Here is a 20,711-nt window from a genome sequence, read left to right as displayed (position 1 = left end):
GTACATTTTAGAAAACCACAGAGAGCGTTGCAGGAAAATGCACATTTCATGAACATTGCATGACCATGAAACAACTTCCTTCAAAATTATTAAATTAGAAGGACTAGAATTTTGAACTAAATATTAGCACTTTAGCTGAACTTTCCGATGGCAAGTATCAAATCTAAAAAAAAACAAGAATATTATCAAATCTGTTTCTGTGACTTCTTTGACAGAAACCACAAAAACAGATGGAGAAGAACATATTCTAAGAAGGTAAAGCCCCTCAGAATAATCCCACTGGGCCCATTGTGAGCTTTGGCCCCGTGTACTGTCATGTCATCAACTGGTTGGTGAACGTGCTGATTTTCCCCCGACGCTATAATGAAACTATTATCAGATTAACAGCACTTCTCAGCAGGAATTACCATGAGGAGCCCTGACCCTTAAATGCTGTGGAAGGATCTTTCTTAAATAGCCAAGGTGGAAAATGTAGACCTCGTTGGATAATCATGAGCCTGACAAGTGACTCAGTTATTCTCCTCATTTGAATGCCCTTAAGGTTGAGCAATTTGGAAACCAAATAAAATTCACACTTCAGCAAGTCTTGCAAGACTGGTCAGTGAGCATCTAAAAGATTCAAGTCAAAAGGGTTTGACTTCTTCATTGGCTTTTTGTGTTTTTGCGATGCTAACGTAGGGTGGACAATTGATGATATCGGTAGAGGGTTTCTCTTCAACGAGTGGGCCGATCTCATCTTGTGTTGCGTAGCATAGCGTGTTGTAAGACGGGACATCGTAGCGAGGCTCCAAAAAATTAAGCATATCTCTGTTTCTGATTCACGTGCTTTTATTATATTTGAGGATAGACTTGCATATTTCGAAGGTGACTGTACAACCAGTGTCGTGATGTTGGTGTGTGCTGTAGCTTCCAACTTCTATGATGAATAAAGTTCTCGTTATCACACAGTTGTTGTCCACGCATTATTGGACATAACATTTTGGTGACGAAGATGAGGCTTCACCTTTTGCCGCTGGTCTAGTGGTCCCGCTGGTCTGAATATTTTAAGACTAGCGGCAATCCGAATAGCCTAAGAAGGCGAGGCTAACCGCTCCTCTCATCCACAACCAGCATATTTCTGGAGACTCTGACCTGCGGAGATGTATATAGACCGTGTCGCCTTGTTGGCCGGATATTTGTTTGCTCCACACTGCGTTATATTCCGGTGAGGGCAGCAGATGGGTGAATCGAAAGTTCTCTGTTAAATTGCCCGATACATGATTAGCGATAAGTCGACTTCAAGATTTAAACGTCAATGCGCAGTAGTAAAGGTGACTCGTCAATTAGTCGACAAATTGAAATAATGTTTTTACACTTGTTTGACAGTGAAGAATGTTACCGATTTTTACCTGTACAAGGTCTTATAATGGTGGCAGTTTGTCCTGTTCCAGCTCACATTAAGCATGAGGCGGGGTACACCCTGGACTGGTTGCCAGCCATGAAAACGGGCGGGTTCACTGATAAAGCTTCAGCAATATGAAATGTTTTTTTGGTAATTGCTGCTAAAGTTGCATCAACACGGTTTTGAGCAAAGGCTGTGAATACTTCAAGTATCTGATTTCTTGTTGGTTTTTTGTTTTTAATAAATTAGAGAAAAAAAAATCACTGTAATATGTGTGTAGAATTTTTGAGGAAAACATGAATGTAATCAGTTTTGGAATAAGGCTGTATCATGACAAAATGTGGAAAAAGTGAAGTGCAGAGAATACTTTCCGTGTGCACTGTACATCCTCCATTTACTGTATAGTGTCACACTGTTATTTACATAGCTGTTAAAACTATTGCCATCTGCCCTACACACCGCACGGTGGAAACAGCGGCCTGATCAGGGTTGACTGTTCCAAACTGTTGCTGTGGTGAACTACCACTTGGTGGAAACATGGCTGAAGCAGTTCAAACTCACATAGTCAAGTTCAAGCCACCGGTGTAATTGCTATTGGTCAAAGGTTTTGAGGTTGGCGATTGGCGGCTGTGTGAGAAATCTGAGCCATGACATCACTGTTGAGAGACCATGTGTGGCGGTCGGCGCATCTACTTAAGTGGGTGTTTCATGAAAACATGCAAAAAGCAAAGAAAGTGAGAGAAATGAGTGTAAGAGAAAGAGCGAGTACAGGTGAACTGGGGTACACACAGACAGACTCACAGGAAACCCCTCTGCTTTCTTTGACTTTCATTTTTCGGATATTTACATACATAGAAAAGCTAGCGAAGCAACTAACATCAATGAGAATAGTTACTTTGCTGATGGTCACTTTTAGATGAATCGAAATGACCTCTTTTTTGTTTTGGTGGCTAGTTTCACCACAGAAATTCACAACATTATGCACATACAGACGATGGTGGTTTCTGGTAAGTGCAATATGTGTGGCCACACAGTGCACCCCCAGAAATGCTACTGAAATGTTTGTCTGGGAATTATGACATGTAAATCTTTGGCATTTTTATAAAGAATTTGAAGCTTGTGGAGCCATTATAAGGAATCTTCAATGATTTTGCTAACAAATGTGCTTTAACAAGCACTTTCATAACTCCTGTCAGAGTTTTATTTGACGTTTGTTGCCGTTCACACACTTTCCTTATTCTTTTTGGAAACAGTGACCTTTCAAGCGGAGCGGATGGTTTCCGTCACCTATTAAGAATGCTCCAAAGAGGGGAGGAGGACGGACTGATAGGCAAATGGAATGGAAATGTCTACTAGGTACTGTTCAAATCCAATTTATTAATAACCTGGCCAAATTTTGAATTAAAGTGAGCTTTTATTTAGTGACTGGGTATCTTCTGGCTGGAAATGACAAAGTTCCACATCCCAAATGATTCACAGTCTATCCCAATGCAGACACCAATGTTGTAAAGTTATAGTTAAAATGCGCCAGTCTATATTATGCTACCAGGATCCTTTGGAAAGAAAGTCTTTTGTAACGTTTTCGTGTTATTACCAGCCAGAAGATTCCCATTCACCAAATAAAAATTCAATTTTGGGCTCAGTTGTACATTAGTAATGATCAATTGAAATAGCTAAGTATCGATGGATGGAAGTATAAGATTAGGAATTGACATATATATATATATATATATATATATATATATATATATATATATATATATTAAGCATCAAAAGGAACTTCTGACTGTACAGTAGTATATGTGAACCTACAAAGAAGATTAGTCAGAGGTTAAAAAAATAATATAAAAAATCAAGCCAATGAATGTATATGCTTAACACTAACATAACTCATCTGTGTTATAACATCTTTTCTTGAAATAAACACCGCCTGATCATTTTAGTGTGCGGCAAAGTTTAACACAACATGAGAGGTGTCTACAGGAGACCACAAAAGTAGGTGCTCAGTGGTCGCCATGGCAACGAGCCATTTGTGAGAAGCCAGTGTAACATCAACATGATTTTGAAGGTGTTATTTCGAGTTAAAACTGGAAAGGCAGAGACCTCCGCAGAGGTTGAAATGTATCCAAATGCACTGCATCATAATGAGAGCTGTGTGTAATACTTTGGTGGCTCATTAAGTTACATGAGGAAGTCAAAAATGTTAACAACAGCTCTCAATAGGATGCATGCAGTACACAACTTTGATTTAGGACTCTGTCAGACGCCCACTGAACGAGACAAGCGGTCAAACACACAAATACAAAATGAGAACACTCACAAGGACCTGCTGTAGACCACAACTCACGTCCGGACGCTCACACACAGACTAACCCGGCAAACCGTGCCTTTTAACTGCACTCGTCCGAAACATGAATACAACAGTATGGTACGTACATTAATTACAGTGTACTCTATCAAACTTATTTACATGCTTCGATTCTATTTTAATAGGTTTGTATACAATACATTCCTATTTTTGTTTATTAAACGCATGCAACATGGTGGGTTTTGGGTTGAGCTGGAATGGATTTCGAAAACGAATCAAATTTATTTGATTCGTTGAGCTTAGTATTGTAACAAATTCAACTTGCAAGTTACAACTATTCATCTCTTACCTTGCCAGGCAATGCTGAAGGTTATCATCATTGTAAAGGCAGAATAAGTGATACAGAGCTATTGGGGTCAGGTAATTAGAGGCATTTAAGGTCAGGTAGAAGGTGCTGGTCACCATCTGAATACATGAGCAGTGAAAGAAAAATGTTCATCATTGTTGAGCAGGATCGTAAATGAAGAGGATTTTTTAAAAATCCTATACAACCCATGATGACCGCATTTCACATCTTAAGTTATTTGAGTGTCGCCAGTACCGGTACATTAAATGTGCCTGCAGCGAGGCAACAAGTGGAGAACGAGAGAGGTTGCACATCCCGATCGTTTTTTGAACTGGCTCAAGTGTCCCTAAAAGCAGTTACACATTCCTGACAATAACTTATTCTCCTTGTCAAAGTAGATCTATTTCAACTAGCCTGTAAAATACATGTTTTCTACCCAAAAAGGCGTGTGCAGGGCCCCTGTTTGTATTTACTGTGTGCACAGTAGTGAGTCCAACAGTGAGCCAAGCCTGCTCGGATCCACAGACACTTCTCCTGACAAGCAGTGGTGACAGATGCTGCTGTGCTTGTTTGGAAGCTGTGAAAGCACAAACATTGACCTGACAGAAAGGCAAGAGTGTGAGGCAAACAGAGGCAGACAACACATTGTACAAATACACAGAGGAGAAGGAAGAGCTATTAAGCTGTAAAACAAAAGGCTGAAGGTTCCGCTGGATTTTCCGTACAAGTCACTGGCCTAGAGCAGGGTACACACCGATATTTGAAAGGTGAGAGATCCCACACAATGGGGGTACAATTTCCGTGTATTCTTACTGCCCTTATATTGTGTGTGGCATACTCGAGATGACCAACACAGCACATGACACACACAATGATGTCTCCACCGACAGGCCCGAGTTTCCTCTCCGAAATCCTGATGTCTGGTGTAGTACCAAGACTGACCTGTGAGAGGCAGCATAGTGACACAGGGTATTATGACTGCCGCGAAATACAAAGAAGAAAGAGGAGGAGTAGTAGGCTGTTTTTTGAGTACTCAAAAATCTGTTTTAACACACACCACAACACAAAATAACCGTTCAAGATCATCTTTAGATTTCTGAGAATCTGGCCTTTGTTTACATTGATCGGAAAGGGGGCAGGTTTGGCCCGATTATTGGTGTGTCTGTATCCCGCTGAACCTGTACTCGCTCTGTCTCTTACAATCACACTTTCTCTTCATTTTCACATTCTTGTGAATAATTAACTGGTTTAAAATTTACCACTGTTGGCCAGACCTTTTTTGCCGAGCAGATCGCGGTGGAAAATAATCACTTTTAACACACCCCACACCAAAAGATAACCACTCAGGATACCCTTTAGACATCTGACATTTGGGCCTTTTTGATTCTGATCAGAATTGGGGAAGTTTCTTTCTGTATTGTATTCCGCTTTACCTGCCCTTGATCTTTCTCTCACGCTCATTAGCCTGACTTTCTCTGGTCTTTCTTTTCCTTTTTGTCTCATGAATATTGAACAGATTTCAACATTTACCAATGTCGGCCCGACCATTTTCCCAGTAGTTCAGGAAGGAAAAAAATACTCCTTACATACCCCAGATCCTTGCAATTGGCTGGCGACCAGTTCAGGGTGTACCCCGGCTCTCGCCCAAAGTTAGCTGGGATAGGCTCAAGCACGCCCATAACCCTAGTGATGATAAGCGGTACAGAAAATGGATGGATGTATACTCCAGACCACAGCTTCATCGCTCAGGATAACGTTCAGACATCCGACAATTGGGCCTTTGCTGACTCTGATCGTAAAACAGGGCAAAATCTGACCCAATTATCGGTATCTCTGTACCTGCTTTACCTGTCCTTGATCTTCCTCTCCAACTCGTTTGCCTAACTTTCACTGGTGTTTCTCTTTATTTTACATCTACCGAGTAAATCAGGAAGAAAAATCACTTGTAACACACCCCACAACACAGGATCATTGTTATAGTTAATCTTTCAGGGACATTTGAGAATTGGACCTTTGCCGACTTTGATAGGAAGGGAGGGAAAATGATGAAATTTGGCCCGATTGCCGGTATGTGGGCTCTTCAGAATGAGAGCAGGTTCACAAAGGTGAGCTTTGCCGCATGAGCAGCTGCAAACTTTTTCATGTTTGTGGTTCCTTTTCCTTCCTCTTTCAAAGCTCTCACTCAGCAGCGGTGCTGTAAAAAAATGGAAACCTGGTGACGGGGGCCAATATCGAAACCTTGCACGGGGGCCAGTGATCCCCAGACAGAGCGGGGAGCGGAAACTGAGAGTGTTTATCGTTCAAGGGCAGAGGTTTTGTCTGTGGGGCCGCAGGTGAAAAGCTAAGCTCATGAGCCGCAGCCGTGAGGCTTGAATGAACCCCATCGCATTATGCAAACTTAAGACCTTTTTTTATAAGCGGCCCGCTCACTCAGGGATGCGGGTCTCTCTGTCTCCCCCCGTCTACAGCGACGTGCATGGCTGAGGGCCTGCATCTGGAACTCATTTCCAGGGCTTGTGTAGGTCCCCTGAGCCATGCACAGTAGCATTAAATGTAAATCTACAGGATCAGGAGCCCCAAATCCAATCAAATCCGCTCCTCGATATTATGAATATCTACACTTGAAGGTGTTAGCATCTCAAGGGAAACGAGCGTTGACGGGCAATTAAGGATTATCTCACACAACGGGGCTATTAACTGGGTAGAAGTTTTCTTTTTGGAGAAACTCAAGACTTCCAATGGGAACAACATTCATACTGTAAATGAAGTTTTGTCCGACTTTATGCAAATATTATTTAGTCTTAATATTCACTATATTAGGCACACCTGCACAACCCCAAAATAGAACCTGTATGATTTGTTTACTTATTTATTTATCACTATGGGGTATCGATGGGAGATTTAATTTTCCAAAATGAATGAATTAATTCATCTTAAAAATTATACTTACTTTTCAATCCACTTTTTACAGGTCCTAGGATTTGCTTTGTTGTCTTTGGAAAACTTTGTACATTTAAATGAATTTGTAATTATTCTGCAATCACTATTAAAAGCATAATTCATACTTATTTCATATGGTATGTCAACAACTATCAAAATATTTTTGTCAACTATTGTGTAACTAAGATTGAGCCCTTTTTATTTTTCTAGTGAAGGAGAGGTCTTAAATTTGATTGAGGTGAGATTAAAAAGGATCTTCAAAATGTTTATTTTTTAAACCTCTTGATGGCACATCATAATGAGTGTTGTTCTTCTACATGAGAGGGTCGTATAAACATTATATACACACAAATAAAATGGTGCACAAAAGCATATAAATTTACCGATTTAATCAAGAATTAAATTGTTCAAATAATACCTCTCTGGCACAGCATCAATAACAAAAAAAAGACAGGTCTTATATTAAATCTCATTATATTGGGGAGGTGAACCAAATGAAGATTTTCTTCAGTGTTAATATTTTATATAGAAACATAGTTGAGTTGTTTCTTTTCTATATGAATTACAAAAAAAAGTTGCACACTCTTGTGTTTGCAAATGATGAGACATTCATTTATAGTGTCAAATCTCTCACTCTTCCTTCCTCGCCATTGAGAACTTCAAAGACCTACAGTAATTGCATGCAATTGTATGATGAAATGCGATGATAATATAACAAATGCCTCACCCTTGATAGCAGGAATGCTCCTTGTGGCACCTGTTGATGAATCAAAGACCTCACCACCACTGAGGATTTTTTTTTTTCTCTCTCGCTCTCACTCCCGCTTGAGTTTGTTAAACACTCTTCCCAATTGCCTCCAGGCCAATGGGCAGTAATTTGGGAGTGTCTCCTCTCCTTATGGGATTCAAAAAGGAAAAGGAGGAGGAAGTGAAGGAGGAGAACGCTTGTGAGCAGCTTTGAATGTTTTTATTTTATTTTTCTTTGCCCCCCCCCCCCCACCCCCACCCTACGCGATACTCAGCCTCTCCTCACACAGCTCACTTTTCCATCATCGAAACACTTTCTGTAGCTTTAATAATATTAGTCTTGTGTAAGGTTATGGTTGTGATGGCAGTGGATGGTGGTAAAAATAATGTGTTCAGCAGAAAAGATGACTGGATAAAGATTGAATTCAAGGAGGAAAAGCCAGAGGAAATATTAATTTAGGATAAAGAGTCAACGGGGGGGAGGTTCAATTTGAAATAAGTGTAAAAAAGCTTGTGCCACCATAACTGTTACTGTTAGACCCCCCCTCACCCCAAGTTCAAGGTTGACAATACTTTACCCTGAGAGGAAGTATGCCTATAAATACATTTTAGGGATTCAGACTCATGTAAGCTGGGGAGGAACTGAGGGTGTCAAGTGAAGTCGATTTTTAGAGTGACAAACATTTTAAATTTCTACAAAATGTAGAAATTTTGTCTCACTATTGTTTTAATCAAATATCATCACTTGCACCTAAGCCACGCATCAGAATTCCTTCTATTTTCCTGCATGTCCACTTGGAAAATACACAGCTTGCAAGACTGGAAGTGATAGGATGAATGTTTATTAAAGTATTCATTCATAATTGTGACACAGCCAGAACAATATAAAGCGTTTTCACCTGACGGCAGATGTACAATTAACTGTATTTCTCTGTTGCCATTTAGACTACAGAATGAAAGTTTTGTGTTCAACTGAACAGGCCCAGATTTCATACTGAGTCAGTACATTTGTGAGTAAATTGAAACAAGATCATCCTTATTTCAGTATATGTTCTTAATAATCCATCCCTCCATCGATTTTCTGAGCCGCATCTCCTCACTAGGTACGCGGGCGCGCTGGAGCCTATCCCAGCTGTCATCGGGCAGGAGGCGGGGTACACCCTGAACTGGTTGCCAGCCAATGTTCTTCATAATAATTTAAAGAAAAAAAATTCTAATATATTGTACGTTATAAAAACATACAGTAATGACATAATTAAATAGAATGAAAAGAATTGAGCAATTTTTTACACATGGTGCTGATCCTTCTGGTGTGGACGCCTTGGCCACCAGGGGGGCAGTACAACGCAGACATGGATATACATGGAGACGGCCAAAACTCAAGCCACAGTAATATTAATTGTTCTTTGCGGAGGATAAAGAATATATGCCCGTGAGTGTTGTTATGTTATCTATCTACATGTGTTGCTGTACCGTTTGTGTTCAAATATCCGTCGCTTAAAGGGTTACAACACCTTGACATCGATGCTATTCACCATGGCGTTTTGCATTGTTTGTTAGCATTAAGATAAACAAGCTGATATAAAAGCAAAGCTGCGTGGTTGTTTTAAATACACAACCTGTAATTTGCACGGACACATCATAAAACACAAATACCAAGAAATACAGATCCAATTTATAGTAGACAAGCCATCAAACAAGTCATTTTTCCATTAAATCTCTGCTTTAAAACACAAATTATCAGCAATTATTCCAGCAAATGCAGCCAGTATGCCGCATCTTAATTGCAGTTGTGCTGATAACTTCACTTTGTTCCCCAGCTGGTTGTGTAAGTGTCATCTCTTGACAGGTTGCGTATGGATCAGTTCTCATGACGACAATTCGCTGGCGACAGCTGACACGATGCTGATGTAAACAGTTAGAGGGTGTCAAAGCAGGCTGGAAAAACCATGAGATGCACACTAGAGCAGAGGGTTTGTTTTGTTAAATATTATTAAATGACAGCATTTCTCATTAAATGTAAAAGTATGGAGGATAATGATTAAAGCTGTGAGAATGCCACTGAGAGGCCTACAAGCTTTATAACTGTCTGTATGTTTAGAAACAAGTGCTTTGTAGTTCAGGCAGAGAGACAACCGGATGCTTCATAATGACACAATCATTATCGAGAATTTACACTTCCTTCCAAAGTTAAAAATAACACTGAAGGCAGCTCATTTAGTTTCCCTTGATGGAGTTTATTTATTTATTTATTTATTTTTACCCCGCATACTAATGATTTAAAAAAAACTGCAGTCATATCACTCGTGTCAAATTATTTTTCCCATCAGAAAGAGATATTAGTGTTTATGCAATATGACTTTTGGCTGCATGTAAGATGAAGTGACTTCCTACTAAGGAAGGCAGAAAGCATATGTCAAACTGCAAACTTGTCAACATGTTTGTACGCGTCTCATCTAATTCCACATCGAGTCATTGAAATTATTTTGGCAACATTTCATTTTATCTGAAGAAGATATTTTGAGTTCTGATCATTTGCCATCTCCTGTTGTCTAGCCAGCCTCCTTCTTTTCATAGAAATTTGGGGGGGTGGAGGGGGAAATGAATGTCATAAAATCATATTGAGTTTGCATTCATGCATAAGCATCTGATGATGGTAGCAGTGCGTCACGGGAAATGAAAAGGTATTCCATCCATAAACTTATACTTTCAGGGAAATATCTTTGTTTCCTGTTAGGCAATAGACCCTTGTCACAGCAAGGTCATGTAGCTTTTAAATCGTGGTGTGTTTGAATGCCTTCCAGGAGGAAAACAAAGACATATTCTTTTATTTAACAGTTTGCTTCCTGCCAGGCCATAATTTAGAAGTCCACGTTGTGTCTCTCCTTGATGAAATACAGCAAGGATATTTGATTTAATTTAGTTAGTTAGTTTCAAAAACGTGCATGGTAGGTTCATTGAAGACTTAAAATTGTCCATGGGTGTGAATGTGAGTGTGAATGTTTGTTTGTCTATACAGTGGACATAAAGCCACTGTATACTAAAACATCGAAAGTGTTTTCAGGGTTAATCGCAGGCTCTTAAAATGGTGACAGCTGTGTGCTGATTGCTTACTTCCATTTAACATAAGATTGAATGTGATTGCTTAACAATGAAGTTCTGAACACAGCCTCGTCCCATTTATAGAGCGAGAGGGTGTGCACACTTGTGCAACCACATTTTCTTAGTGGTTTCTTTTTACTTCCCATCTCCACATTTTTTTCAATTGGGTTGTACAGGTTATAGGTCACATTACAGGGGGAAGTTTGCAGTTTTTAGCCTCACTTCACTAACCCCCATTTTCCCCTTAATTTTAGAAACAAGTGGAATACGAGAGAATATCACTAATTGCAATACAGATGGATGACAGATGAAATGCTAAGCATTACTGTCAGCTTGGGCCCCTGCTTTACATGCAACTTTGCTCAGTGGAGGAAGTAATTCGTTGAGCACTCCTGCACAACTGCCGCGGAGCTTCGGCTTCAAACCCCACCCGTCTCCTTCTGACTAAGATAAATCACGCCACTGCCGCGTAGCGCCGGTTTATTGCTCTGGACGCCCCACGTGCGCGAGAACACCCAGCTGTTGTTTACCGAATGAATTTCGGCGTCTCGGGTGTCACGTCGTAATTAACAGGACAAATCACCGCTCCTGCCAAAAGTGTCACAGACTGATTTAACGCCATTGTTTATTTCTGTTTTTGTTTGCTCAGAGCATCTCTATAATGCGCAGCCAGGTGCTTCAGCATCTGTGGTCATGCTACAAGTTATGATGTGGACCAAAGTATTGGGACAATTAGATAAACAAGTGAAAATAGAAGGAAAAATGGAGGTTGAGTCGTCTAAGCATGCCTTCGTGGAGCTTGCTTTGTGCACTGGGAACAGAAAAGGGCTTTGGGGTCAAAGGTGAGTTGGAGTCTATACCAGGTGACTTTGGAGGTGTGAACCCAGTACTCGTCACAAGCCAATCGTAGGGCACGTTACAGTGTAGACAGAAAAAAGGATTCACACTCACATTCAGAGCTACCGACAATTTTGAGTTTTCAGTGAATCTTACATGAACTTTCCATGGCATTTTGTTTTCTTATCACATAAATGATGGGCCTTGAACATAACTATTATGATGTTGTTAGGGAAGCGTATTGCTGCCACACCATCCACACCATTAGAAAAAAAAAGTTAAGTCATACTGTTTAACGTTTAAGTTTTAACGTGATGAGTTTCAAGTTACGAACGTGATAAATTTAACTTCCGGATTTGGCTAAAACCAAAAGAAGGTGGAGGTATTTTTTTGACAGTTTTACAGAAGAGCAGCGTAGTTACATTGCTAGTTTGATTCATGAGGCACACAATGAAGACACACATAGCTAAGCTTATCACGTTAACTTGAAAAAGTTAAAATTTGAAATTGAGCACGCTAAAATGTGAAACTTAGCAAGTTAAAACCTGAAACTCGTTATGTTTTAGCGCCAGGGGTGTCTGCGGCCACCATCGACTAAAGGGCGGCCACCCCGCTGGCCACCCGGCGTGCGAGGGGCAATCACCTGTGAAAAAATTCTGGTCAAACTCACCTGTTGATGATCGTTTTTTTTTTAGGGGGAAAAAAGTTATCAGCAGCCAATCCCCCCCACCCCAGGTTGATCGGTTTTCGAAGGGCAAAAAAGTTCTTTCTTTTCTTAGCCATTAAGTTGAATGGATAGAATTAAGATTCAGGGTGACCTTCGTCATAAGATTAGCCCTGATTGATGAATTAGAGATGTGTCTCAATACTTCTGTTCATGTAGTACAACTGTGTGTGTTTCTGAAGTTACAAAAAAAATTTTTGCTATGGAAACGTTTAACAGGCAGCATCGCAATATACAATAGAGAATTTAAATGCACAACAATTACTATAGGAAGAGTTAACCTTTAAATCAAGCTGTCAAGCCGCCACGGGGCAGCGCAATGCAACTGATTGCATGCTTCCTTGGGTATCTGGAAGCAGTTTATTCGCTGTGAAGCAGAATTGCTGTCCAAGCTACTTGATGCAAAATGGGAAGTGACAGACGGATCCAAATAGCATCACCACATGAAGCAAATGTTTGAAAGCCGCATGTCTGGCTTGTCTACAGGTTATTACGCTAACAAATTCAGGGTTGGCCATTTTGCATCATTACAATATCAACTTATTTCCATCCTTTGTAAACATGAAAAAAAAAGGCTTTTCAGTATGTTTACATGGAAACAACGTGATTAGATTTAGAGGAATTGCAGGCAAAGATTTCATTTAGTTTATATTTGCCTAATGCCTCAGAGACGTTTTTTTTTTTCTTTTTTTTTTTCTTAATATGTGTGAGTCATCACATTGGAGGATTTAGACAAGATAAAGACAATTGAAGTACAAACAAACCAAGGCCGTATGAACGGTGACTTCTGTGTGCTCAGCCGTCTTTCCATAACACACACACAATCTAACATCAGTATCACTTCAATACTCTGCTTCTGCAGGCACAAATTAGAGCATACAGTAGTTGTGTGTCGTTTTTCTGTTGTAAGTGCCCTGCGATTGGCTGGGCACTTACAACCAGTCCAGGGTGTATCCCGTTTCTCGCCCGAGGTCACCTGGGATAGGTTCAAGCTTGCTCGTGACCCCAACAAGTGGAGCAGTATAGAAATATATGTGTTTTTCACAATATATTATATGCAACTGTAGGTTTAGTTTTCAATCTCTCAGCGATTATCTTTGCATTTCAAAGTAAGAAGTCGATTTATTTTACAGTAAATAATATTGGACACGAGATTAAGGAGGGAGCAAAAGACTATATGTCCTTTTTTTGCTGTGAATCTGACACAAAGGGTTAAATCAGCACTTCCCCGCATTCGTCCGATCTCGGTTAGTTTGAGGACGATCATTGCGAAGTGTGAGAACCTTATTCTTTTTAAAAGATATATAATCCAAGATGCTTGCGCTACCGGATTTTAATTGTCATAATTAATTTAATTGCTCCCAGCATGCATCCCTGTGTTGATGCGGCTACCCAATGTCAAGCTTAGGCCCTTCCTCGTATAAACCTGACCCCCAATCCACAACCATGGACTTGACATGACCTCGTGGGCCGCATGTTGTTTGTTTTTTACTGCACTGATTCACAATTCACCTGCCGTCAGCCGTCAGAAGTGAAATGTTAAGTAGGTCACATCCTCTTGAGAATGTTTACTTTTCAGTGGCGTTGTATGCGATTTAAAAATTCTTCCATGGGAATAATCATCTGTGGATTCGGTCACGTTTCAGGTTTTTCACCTTGTACTTCTTTTTCTAATACTACTCTTTGTTCTCCTTCTTTGTATTTTCCGGCAGTGTGGATGCCGTGTGGCAGATTCGCAAATGTTGGTGGGGATATTGTGTATTCGATGTGCTTTGTTGGTCATCTCGAACACACCACAAACCACAAAAGCAGTACGAACACGTAACGTTTTTTTTTTTTTTTCTGGTCATGTGTGGCATCTCATATTTTAAACTTCAGAGAAAAATGAATATGTGTGTACCCAGCTTTTGTCCAAGTGGACAACATGGGACTGATTTAATTTTCAGACTACACCTGGAATTACAATTTCGGATTCTTTTGGATAGGCTCCAGCACGCTCGCGACCCGAGTGAGGATAAGCGGTACATAAAATGGATGGATAGATGGATGCATTCTTTTGGTTCATAAACGTTTTGTTCATAAAGCCCGAAGACCGCCATACATTGTAGAGTGTCGGTGGTCCCTTTTGAAAAGTACAATCACAGATGTCACTCCTTCCCCTCGCATGATTTCTTTTTTTCTTTTCGTTTTTCATTTTTACCATCACTTGGCTTGCTTGTGCCGTTATACTTTAAAGGCCTTGTTCAGAAAGAAAAAGAAAAATGGACATGTTTAAATGAAACACCGGTACCTAATTCACAGAAATTGTGCAGCATCGAATAAATCTGAGGAGTGGAGCTTCTGGTTTTCTAGAAATGTTGCCCTTGGCAGAACATGAGAGAAATCCACTTCACTCGACCCAGAAGACTCTGCCGGTTCAGCTGCAAGTGTAGAAACCCACAGACAGATGACGTTAAGTTGCTGATATATCTGTCTCTACAAGATATGATGAAACGGTCCCTGCAGTATTCAGCATACAAAATTTTCCAGATATTGAAAGTGGTCATGCACATAAAAATATATCACACGTAAAGAAATATGAATTAAAATATATATATATATATATAAATATGGCTGTCATAAACCGAGTACCCCCCGATATTGGAAGTAAACCACAGAATGAAAACTACAATCAAAGTTAAATGATACTACTAAATCTTTTCCATGGTTTTATTATGTACAACAAGTTACCTGATGGAACAAGTAATTTTGCTTGTATACTCAATTTTCATAATCATATTGAACGTTTTGCATGTGTCCCTGAAATTGCCGTCCGCCCTGTCTTTATTGGGTAAATGCCCCTTTGAGGTTTTCACTCACGTTACGACCAGCATTGTCTATCTTCAACGGAGTTTGAAACAGTGGATAGTTTCAGAATAAATATGACGCTTATGTTTCGTAATTTTCATCATATTACAGTATGTGTGTAATTGGATGTTGTCAAGCTTAACATGTCCGCTCTGTCAAAGTCAAATATCAATCGATATAAAAACCTTTCTGAAATTTTAAATAGGCCTACATTTGTACACAGCCAGCTTGTTAACTAAATCTTGTTACAAAGCAAAGGTCCACCATGCGCTTATAAATTGCTAACATTGGTCCAAAATGTCCACCCTGTCAGCAAGCTCACACATTTTGCTCTTTGCCTGTACATTTGTGTAGGAGCTTGACCAATATATGCGTTTCTTACAGCATAACGTCGACTTCATAAATGGATATGAAGTTCAGCCATTAGCAACTGATCAGTTGTTAACTTCCACCACTGCCAATAACGATCCGGACCTTTCTCTGCATCATCTTCAGAATTTGACCACCCTGCACCCCCTAATTGCTGCTATAAGATGATGAACAAACCTATTTGCGGTCTGTTTTTGTCTGTTGCTGCACCACTTCTAAAGAGGTGACCTTTTGACTGAGCGAGCGTTTTCTTCTAAACTCGAGATGAGTCTGCATTTGAGCGTGTGTGCGGTGCCTCGTGGCGATGTCAGACATTCCTGAGGTGTGGAAACCAGGTCAGTGGGGTCACTAATAATGAGCTGCATCCCGTTCATTCAGATGGACGCGGATGGAAGGTACTGTAGCGGCGACCACTGCTGACTCAGCGTCTGTGTGTGTGCCTGTGCGCATGCATGCATGCATGCATGCGTGCGTGTTCACCAGATGGCCGCAGGACATTTGATACTGTGATGGAGACAACATTATTATTATTTCAAGGTATTCGGTAAAAAAACATGAATCAATATCACAATATGGTGCCCTCATTGTATTAAGTAAACCTTATGCTGTTCGAAATAGTGGTCACGCTCTCACAATTATTTATTTTTTTTTAAAATTAACTGTAAGCAGACAAAGTACATGCAAACAGGAAAATATGTGAGCTTGCTCACAGGATGGACATATTTGGCTTAATGCTAGCATTTAATAAGCACATGGGGAACCATCACTTAGCAACATGATTTAGTTAGCAAGATGACTGTGTACTGTTTAGCATATACACTATATTTTGAATTTCGATTATACGTTTATATGGTTTCACGCTCATAACGCCCCTCTAAGGGAAGCCATAACTACGATGTGGCCTGTGCTAAAAATGAGTTTGACACCCCTGAACGAGAGTTTCTTAAAGGGGCAGTTAGCCCATAATGACAGGGTGGACAGCAATTTTAGGGACATGTACAAAATGTTCAATATGATTTTGAAAATATAATAAACCTGAGTGAACACAATGCATTGGATTGCATCATTAAATCATGATGTACAAACTCTCTAATTCTTTATAGTCTATTTAATTATGCCGTGACTCTGTTTTGACAAAATAAAATATTATACAGTGCTATTTTTCCTCATTTAAAAACACATTCCAACATTTTTGGGGGGCTGAAGTGGATTAATGGCATTTGCATGAATTTCAATTGGAAAAGACGATTTGAGATATAAATTTTTCGATTTACAAGCGTGGTCACAGAAGGGATTCAACTCAAGGCACCACTGTATTTCATTGAGTTTAAATAGGAAGGGTTTGGCTGTGGTTGATTTGTTTGAAAGTCGTGCAACATGCTTATTTCTTTGCTCTTGCCATAACAGTCCTCCGGAGTGTGGAACGATGAGCCAGTTGAAGGCTTAAAAAATGTGGCTCCACATGTTCAGCCAACATGAGCTTGAAGCAGGAAGCGCTACTTATTTTACCTGGTGACAAAAATACAGGAAACATCCTGTGGTTGCATTTTCCTCTCACCAGGAGTTGCAGTACATCTCACAAGGGATCCGTAGAAATAGAAAAGATAATTTAATTATTTGTTGAAGGTGTTCTCGCTCCTTTTCTTTATATTTCTAACCTGGATTTGTTCGGTCCTGATCAGATTGGACACATTTGAAAAAGCACCGCATGCATATAGAAAAACTCAATAATCTCTACAGTTCAGGTTAGTTTCATTTACTGTATTGTGTGGCTTTTTCGTTGGTCTATTCAGCTTGGTGACCTCGGCAATAAATGAAATTATAATCTTTTTTTGTAATTAAAGAGGCTGCACGTTGAGTCAGTCTCTCACTTTTTGTATCACATTTAACATTTTTCCATTTTTTCTAACATGTACTTAAATACCGGTTTGAAATGACATACAGTACATTGTTTTAATTTATTTGCGAAAAACACAGCGCTTACCAAATGTATAAGACCACCAACAACTGTATGCCAAAGTTGTGGAAATTAATTACATTGGTAATTACCTAAAAAAAAGTTAGTTTTTATGTAGAAGCACTTTACCACAAATACTATTTTTAACGTAATTTTAATATAATTGTATTATTTGTATCCATTAATTTTCAAATTTACTGTTTTACAAATAAACCTGAAAAAAACAGTAAATCAGATTATTCTTTTGATTAAAATATCAAATTATTATTTATTTGCATTATTATTTAGTTGCGATATTTTAGAGGTTGAATGTAATGCAAATGTATTCAAATTTAAGTAGTAAAAACAGAAATCAGTTTGAAATTCCTGATTCCTGTTCCCGGTTAAGAGCTAGCTGAAATTGAAAGTCTGCATTGAAGCACTTCATGATCCTGCATGGTTGTTGGTTCGTAAGGTGGTCTATTAATTTTTTTAAGCATTGCACGTCGCAGAAGTGGTAAGCATGTCTGCTTCGCATTTGAGAAGTTCTGGGTTCGAGCACGGGCTCTCGTGTGTTGAGTTTGCATGTTCTCTCCTACAATATATGAAGAATTATAACAATGGTGATGGAAATTAGCACTGTAGTCTGCACTGTCCTGGGCACCATTCTACAGGATTTGATCCACAGGTTCATCTGTAGGTCACACACAGGGTGTGAGCCCTCACCCGCAACTGGGAGACACAGCAGCAGCTGCATTGTCATTACAAGTTGAATTGCACCCATAAAAATGGTCATTTATGGCCCTCTGACATGGTGAACCCGACAAGTTTTAAGTGACGTTGCTGAGTAACACCAGACAGACAATGGGGCATGTTGTTCAGTCAGCCACTTGATGATTTGTTCACGCTAAACAGCTTAATAAGGTTGAAAACATGTCTCCGTATAAATGAAATGCACAGCGGTAATGAATGTGAATGTGCTGCTAATTAGTGGTCTAACGATTCATTCATTATATCAATGTTTCGACTCACATCCCTACGATCCAACTGAATCGATCTGTGCTGGCAAGTTAGCCTTCCGGACGTAAATATACCGACTTAAATCCATTTATAAGGTAATCAATCGATTGTATCGATACGAGGAGATAACGCACCGGATGTAAGCAGTCTCTTAGTATAATATTTACATTGTAAGGCTTTATATGGAGGTGTGTATTGGTGTATTTCCTAGAAAAAACGCTTGTAATTCCTTTTACTTCGCTTGCTTTTTAGTTAGCACACGACAGTTAGCACTGTCAAGGCTATTTTCTTCATCATCATGATGATGATGATGATAATGACGACGACGATGATGATGATGATCTCTTTCTTTTTCGTTTCCTCTTCTACACCCCACATCTACTCACTCTTTTCCGTAGTGCCCCGAGTGGATGGAGGAGGCAGCACAGTACATGTGTATGTATTTTTTAACACATTCACTGCCATTGACGGCTTTTGAAGTCAAATATACATGTTGACTGGGAAGGGTGGCAGTGATTAAGCACTTTTGAAGATGTTGGTCTGTCTGGCGGATGGCAGATGAGGAGGAGGCAAAAGAGAATGCTCCAGGCTCACGTTTGTGCTACAATGGTTTGTTCATTTATTTAGTTCTCTATGTATTATTAACACGATTCCTAAAAGATTTTCCTTGTGAAAACCTCACGGTGCTTAGTTTCTAGCCTTTAGTATTTGACTGTTTAGAACAGTGATTCTCAAACTTTGGGACCAGCTAAGAACCCCTTACAGTGGAGACATTTTTCCAAGAACCCGCTCATATTTCTAACACCAATTATTAAATCTCTTTTCCAGAAAAAAAACTGGCCCAGAAAGTAAAATCATACCTGATATAATATACATAACAATAGGTTACTGTTTTCCCTTTGATTCATTGCAGAGCAATACAATCAATCAGTCAACTTTTATTAAGCAGACTCATAGTCCATTAGAAAATACGTACTATATGTGTTTTCTACACAATAAAACACATAAAAGGAAAGTACATCAGGAAAATCTTTATATTTAATGATCAGAATTTTTTTACCCAATACCTTTACAAGAAAACAACAATAATCTGAGGAATTTCACCTGCACTGTCTCGTATGCAGTTGTTTATTTCGGGTCACATTGGATGAATTTTTGGCTAAAAACTAATGAATGGCTTTCCAGCCACTGAATCGTTTCGCATCGTATTGTTCTAAATGAACTTATATCGTCCTCGAATCGAATCAGCAACCACGAATCGTGATACTAATCGAATCGTTGCTAAAGCGAATTATTACACCCCTACTACTTATAAATGTAAAGTGAGTGATGTGGTTTTATATGTAGAGCTGTACAGAGGAAAACAGACATATCAGTGGTTCTATATATTTTGACACTAGACTAGAATCGTCGCCATCCAATGGCAAGACACATATAGACAAACAATTATTCATATGGACAATGCGCATTTTTTGGGAGAATGTGAAAGCCGGACAAAGAACGGGGAAAACATGCAAACTCAGCATAAGAAATCCGAACCCCAAACCTCAGAACTGTGAGGCAGACGTGCTAACCGCTATCCACTGTGCTCCTCCACATTTAGTTTATCAGTGAATTCAATGCCCAGAGGCCTGTACAGAGCTTTTCAAGCCTATTGTATATTCTGTGTGTTTATGGAGGAAGCCACCAACTGCTGTTTGTCATGTGTTAATATTTACTTATTCCTCATACATCACAGCACCACCTTAATTATGAAAATCTTAATGGGATCTGTTGCTGTTTTAAATTGTTTCATTGAGTATAAAGGGGAAAAAAGGTGGGGCTATATGATGTACAGTGTATACTTACTGTTTTTTTTTTAATTTTCTTTTTTTATAAGAGGGTCTACAAAGTGGGGACAAAGTATGCCTGGGGCCATTTACAAATTTGAGCTGTTTTTTGTTTTTTTTCTGGTCTATCTGGGACCACTGTCCTAAATATTCAGAGACTTTTTGTAGTGTTATCAGACCACAGAGCTCTGGAGACTCCCACCAGAGGAGATGCACACCTATCCACATCCAGACTGCAAGTGAATGGCGCTTACACAAAGCCACTACTGGCAAATTTGACCATATCCCCCACCATAAAGCCACTGGCTGCATTTTCACGGGTGGC

The 20,711-nt window shown here is 39.6% G+C and overlaps 1 protein-coding gene across 2 annotated transcripts in view; it reads right to left on the bottom strand.

The window, feature by feature from the left end:
• tnn (tenascin N) overlaps positions 1-7,751 on the bottom strand; it is a 34,597-nt gene extending 26,846 nt beyond the window's left edge. For both annotated transcript variants that reach the window (XM_061693976.1, XM_061693977.1), the window contains exon 1: positions 7,703-7,751. The gene's annotated coding sequence lies outside the window, so the exon portion shown is untranslated. The remainder of the gene's footprint in view (positions 1-7,702) is intronic.
• Between the last annotated feature and the right edge of the window lie 12,960 nt (positions 7,752-20,711).

The sequence above is a fragment of the Phycodurus eques genome, chromosome 13 (assembly GCF_024500275.1).
Source record: "Phycodurus eques isolate BA_2022a chromosome 13, UOR_Pequ_1.1, whole genome shotgun sequence".
Classification (NCBI taxonomy): Eukaryota; Metazoa; Chordata; class Actinopteri; order Syngnathiformes; family Syngnathidae; genus Phycodurus; species Phycodurus eques.
Note: the sequence above shows the minus strand (reverse complement) of the source record. Positions and strands in the feature narration are given on the sequence as shown.